This window comes from Lissotriton vulgaris, chromosome 2_1, assembly GCF_964263255.1.
Source record: "Lissotriton vulgaris chromosome 2_1, aLisVul1.2, whole genome shotgun sequence".
NCBI classification, from domain to species: domain Eukaryota; kingdom Metazoa; phylum Chordata; class Amphibia; order Caudata; family Salamandridae; genus Lissotriton; species Lissotriton vulgaris.
The window spans coordinates 1,474,933,176-1,474,939,175 of record NC_141687.1 but is presented as its reverse complement, the minus strand read 5'-3'; positions in this window follow the sequence as shown (position 1 = coordinate 1,474,939,175).

Sequence of the window (6,000 nt, the reverse complement as noted above, 5' to 3'; positions counted from 1 at the left end):
CAACAGGGCTCTCCAAGTTTCATCCTTCAAGTTTCCCTTGCGGGTGGCCAAAGCCCATTTATACTCAATTCAACGGGCACTAATTTAGGGTTGATTTTTTGGACTAACTTTTAGGGCTTCCTTCAATTTTCTCGCAGCTCTTGAACAAGAAGAATCAAACCATCTGGGGTCAGTTAACACTATCCTGTGTGTGGGAGCACCTAAAAGTTCCCCAACCTTGATGATAATGGTATCAAAGGCACTGAGAACACCCCCTCAAAGAGGAACCAGGTGAAACACATTGTGCCAATTCTGTTGCACAGGAAACTTTTACCTCATCATAAAAGTTGTCTGGGGAAATATGCAACAATTTTCGGCGTCGCTTTTCATCTGTTGGTCTTAGCAGGCCCGGTGCTACTACCCTATCTTGTGTTAGCAGCAACCTACCTCCCATATACACGCAGAGGGGGTTGTGGTCGCTAAAGGCACTATCCACAATTGTAAATCCACAGAATGCAGACTGAAGACCAGAAGAAATTAAAATGTGATCAATAAAGGATCCCATCCCTTGCCCTTTAAAAGAAGGGTCAGAATATACACTATGGGAGGCAGACAAAGACATTAATGAAATAAAATCAAATTCATTGCTCGGGTTGTTCAATGCATCCCCCTGGGTGGAATCCTCAAAATGGAATCCCTGCATCCTTGCACATCCCAACTCAGCCATATGTACGTGTTTGGGATCCTCACAGGGGTGAATATTGAAATCACCCGCCACCATCAGTTTGTACGCAATAAAGCTGCAGGTCTGCCTTGTATAGCAACCCAGCTGGACAATCTTACAATCTCCCTGTGTGCTAACCGCATTGTAAAAGTTGATAATGCTCATACTGTCATTTCACCTCCTCAGTTGAAACTTGGAAGTCCTTACTGACAATAGGTAGTGGCTCAATCCTACAGGACACAGCCAGGCCAGGCCACCCCTAGCTCTACCGCAGACTGACGGGGAATGGGGAAATAAAAAGGCTTTATAGCCCTCTAAGAATAGATCACAGTTCACCAGCCAAGTCTCCTGAAGACAGATCTCCAAGAATTGTCTGATAAACTTGATCCATAGTGGATCCTAAAACTTGGCTGCCAATCCTGCAATATTCCATGATTGGACATTATTTATGTCTACCTTGGGGATTACCTCATGATTTACTGCCATCGATGGGCCCTCTGCTGTCGGTTGATCTCCCCAGAAATCTCTATCCCACTAACCGTCTCACTTAAAGTGGAATGACAAGGAGACCCCTGTTGGTGGTTTATCTGTGCACCACATTCTAAATTCCTGTGTAGTCAATCACACTCATCCAGCCTTGATAAAATTGAAAATTTGTTATACAACTCTAATGGGGGAACAGGGTGATACCCAGATGTGTGAGACAAAACCCTTTGGGTTCAGGGATACCTGCAATCTGTTGCTTCAATAGGTCTTTGGGTCCACCTTTTGCGTGAGACGCTTGTGTTAGGGAGCCTTATGCGATCAGCTTTATAGAAGAAACACAAACAAAGGATCTGGGTATCTGAACCCCAATGTGTATGTTCAGTATAAGAATCCCGTAAGATTCTATCCACGATAAAGGATCTGTTGAAATTCACATTAATTCAGTCACCCCCCTTTGGACTTCCTCGAACTCCCTATCCAGCCAACACGACGCACCATAATAATGTTGTGTTCCACTCTTAAAACCCACAGAGGTGTTAGTCGATGATAACCAGTGAAGAACCTTATTCTTAAGTTGGTTAAAATCCTCTTGAGACCCTGGCGGTAGCGGTGGCACATTCCCCAGGATCACTACAAAGGATGTGGATTGCGAGGGAAGATTGATAACCTATTAATTCTGTGAGGGACTTGATGACTATCCCAGCCTATCCTCCATTGTGCTACCTAATGTATGGGGAGCCAGACCCTGGTGGTGAATGGCTGGAGCCTCCCTAGAGGTCTGTCTTTCTCGTGTATCGTCTAGCGTCCCCCCTACGTCTTGAGAAGAGAAATATTTTGGTGTGGGCTGGGCTCCACTAGGGAGCCATGAGTTGGAGGGGGTCTGCAGATGGACCAGGGATGGGTACAGGGGTGGATATACTACTAGAAGCTATAATATCTCTAGTCCGGTCCAAAGTCACCGATTGTATGGATTGAGCAGACCTGTTTCGCTCTACTAAACTTTTCTCAATTAAGTTTAAACTGTCCAAGATAGAACTCAATTTGAAATCCAAAAAACTACTCATGGTTGATTTAAAGGCTTCCATCATGGCCGTGTGAACTAAATTTTCAGCTGACGATACAGATGCCAGATTTTTATTGGCTGCCTTAGCGGGTACATTAGGTTTTACTTTTTTAGCTTTGCTCCCTAATGGCTGAGATTTTCTTTTTGTACTCCCACAGGGCCTTTGTGTCCCCCTAGATTTTTGGAGGGGTTTGGCACTACTAGGCAGTTCTGATGATCTATAGTTATCAGTGCCACCATTCCCAGGTATAGAATAAGGAACACCACTCTCCCTGTTCTCAATAACAATAATTGGAGATAATGCCCTATAATGCACTTCACACAGGGTTTTTTGCAAGGGTGATGGGATATCATTATCCTGTGAGCCAGCACCCAGCCGGGGGGTAGAGGTCATACTTAGAGATTCAGTAATAGCTTCCTTCAAAGGGTCTGAAGGGCCTGCCAGAGTAGAAAATAGGCCATTAGATGGAGATCTGGAGAGACCCCTATTCACTTGTTCGATCTTCTTGTCAATAACCGATGCAGCTCTTTGGAGGAAAGCATCCATAGTAGTAATGTTGGCCCTGGTTACAGCCTTTAGCCCTTCCTGGTTAGCTTGAGTCTTCCGCCTCCCCGTGGTTTAATAACAGAATACGGCCCCCAAGTTTAATTAATTGATAACCCCTAACAGGTTACTTGCCGTTGCCATCACAATACAACACAAGTACCCTGAATGTGGAGAGATATAGAAAGCTAAAATAATGTAACCACAACAATCCCCTGCCGTGTGATTTTAGGGACTCAAATAAGACCCGTTAAAGTGGTACTCCACAGACCTGCAGTATACCAAACATTCGCACACGTATACACTTCTATAGAATAGCTGACCTAAAATGACCAATGTCCCTAATTGAGGTACCTGGGTGTACCGAAAACATGGATAATATTACTATTGCTTAATAACTCTCACTTTACAGAAAACCAAGGGGGATGACCCAGCCCAGCCTCTTCCGACCCCTGACGGGCACAGACGGGCCTGCCTTTGGTCCGGGCTTCGTCCGTGCGTCGTCCCGCGCGCATCCAGTGCCGCGGGGGGAGAGGCAGCGCTTTAGCATGACGGCCACGCCTCCCCCTCACTCGCGGCAGCTGGAGGTTGCCTGGTGCACCCTCGGGGCTGAAGTCCTCACCCCGGATGTTGTGGCGAAGAAGCCCGAAATAGCAGCAGAATAACAGGGCTGGGCAGCGCAGCGTTCCTAGGCTGCCCACCTCCTATTGTAAATGGCCAAGGATTACTCCGTCCGTCCGCAGTGGCAGCAAGAAAAAGACTCCCAAGCCGCGGGGGGAGAGGCAGCGCTTTAAGCGCGATGGCCACACCTCCCCCTCACTTGCAGCAGCTGGAGGTTGCCTGGTGCCCCCTGGGGGCTTAAGTCCTCACCCCAGGTGTTTTGGCAAAGAAGCCCGAAATAGCAGCAGATTAACCGGGCCTGGCCAGGCAGTGCAGCGTCCTTAGGCTTCCCCCCTACTATTGTAAAAGGCCAAGGATTACTCCGTCCATCCGCAGTGGCAGTGGCAGCAAGAAAAAACTCCCCATTCTATCCTAATGGACAGATAGCCTTTCAATAGTGAAAAACGCATTTGGAAGTATTTCACTATCAGGACAGACCACACCCATCAGGGCATGTACTACCTTTCACATACACTGCACCCTGCCCACAGGTTTACCTTGGGCCTTCCTCAGGAGAGATTCACATGTGAGAAAAGGGAAGGTTAGGGTGTGGCAAATTTGTGTACCTTCCAGGTCAACATGGCCATATGAACTGCACCCAGGAACTGCAATGGCAGACCATTTTGCAAGACTTCTTGTGTGGGTGGCACAATCTGTGCTGCAAATCCACTAGCAGCATTTTGTCTACAGGCCCTAGGCACACACTGTGTACTGTACTAGGGACTTATCAGTAAGCCAAATCAGCCAATTGTGGAAACGCTAATCCATGACAACATTTTACAGAGGGAGCACTTGCACTTTGGCACTGAACAGCAGTGGCAAAGTACCCAAAGCATCTAAACCAGCAAAAATAAAGTCCAACACACAGTAAAAACATAAACGACAAAGGCAAAAAATACAGGGGAAACCCATGCCAAGGATGCCAGGTCTAACAGTATTATAATAATAAGTTGTAGAGACCAGGAAGCTGATACATATTCTGTCACCTCTACTTACTCAACTTCTAATCTCAATTTATAGAAAATCTGAAAGTGATATGTAAATAATTCAGCCACTTCTTTGTCTCCCATTGCCAGCCCTCCCAATGACCTGCCTGGCATATATATATATATGTCTTAACCCTTCAACCCCTTTGCTCAGCAACCATTGTTCCCAGCCTTATTTCCTGTTCCAGTATAGCCGATTCTGTTTATCTAAGTACTGTGTGTTAGCCGCATTAGTGACTAGTGCTTTATATTAGGGGTGGGTGACGTAATACTCTCCACCGGAGTAGTAGGCCGAGTTTTGTTTATTCCTCATAGAATGCAGAGTTCTGAAAAACTCTACTGTGCAGAGTGAAGTTTTTCCTCTCATGCAGCTCACCAATTTTAAGCTGGCGAGAGAGGAAAATCATATGCTAGACCACCTCCCAGTAAGATTTCTCAATGCAGGTGGGAGTGGCAGGACATCTACTGAAATGGCAGATAGAAGCAGCGCTCTCTTGCACTGTGTGTGGTGCCCTTTGTGCTGATTTTACAGTGCAGGACAAACTCCTGGTGCTAACAATGTTATGTTATGTTATTTGGTTTTTGTATAGCGCGCGGATGCCGCAGCAAAGTGGCGTCCCGGCGCTTGGAGAATAACAACACAACACGACAGAAAAAGTAATGGAAGTTAAAAAGGTGGGCCTAAGTGGTTGCAAAAAGGAAGGTTTTAAGTACCTTCCTGAAAGGAAGCAGCTCAGGAATAGAGCGCAAGGAAGCCGGCAGAGAGTTCCAGAGGGATGCTGCCATCACTGAAAAGGAGCGGCCGCCCAACCTTGATTTTTTAAACCGTGGCACTATAGCCAGATTAGATCCGGCAGAGCGAAGAGCTCTGGTGGGAACATAGTGCTGGATGGTCTGTGCAAGGATAGGAGGGGAGGCAGTTTTAAGAATTTTGAAGGTTAAGCAGAGAGCTTTAAACCTAATTCTCTGCCCCACTGGCAGCCAATGAAGATCCTGAATGGTCCGACGAGCCGAGACAAACTTAGGAAGGCCAACAAGCATCCTAGCCGCCGCATTCTGGACCCTCTGTAGGCGAGATAGCTCAGCCTGGTTTAGGCCCAGAAACAAGGAACTGGCGTAATCCAGTCTAGTTAGAACCAGGGCTTGGACAATAATCTGTCTAGTCTCCGCATCGAAAAACTTGAAGATAGGTCGGAGACACTGCAGAGTACCAAAACAAGTACCGGCCACTCGTTTTGTGTGGGACGTGAAAGAAAGCTTATTGTCAAACCACACCCCGAGGTTTCTAACCTCTGCCACAGGGGTGGGGACAGGGCCAAGATCGGACGGCCACCACTGATCTCCCCATAATTCACTTTCCCTACCAAAAATAATGACCTCGGTCTTAGAGGCATTAAGTTGAAGCCGATTGTCAGTCAACCAACCAGCCAGAGCTTTAAGAGCTGACTGAAAGGTGGAGGCATCCATGTTGGAATCGCCATTGAGTGCCACCGCCAGCTGCGTGTCATCGGCGTATGACACTAAGGAGAGACCAAAGTTATGGGCTACCTCCGCTAAT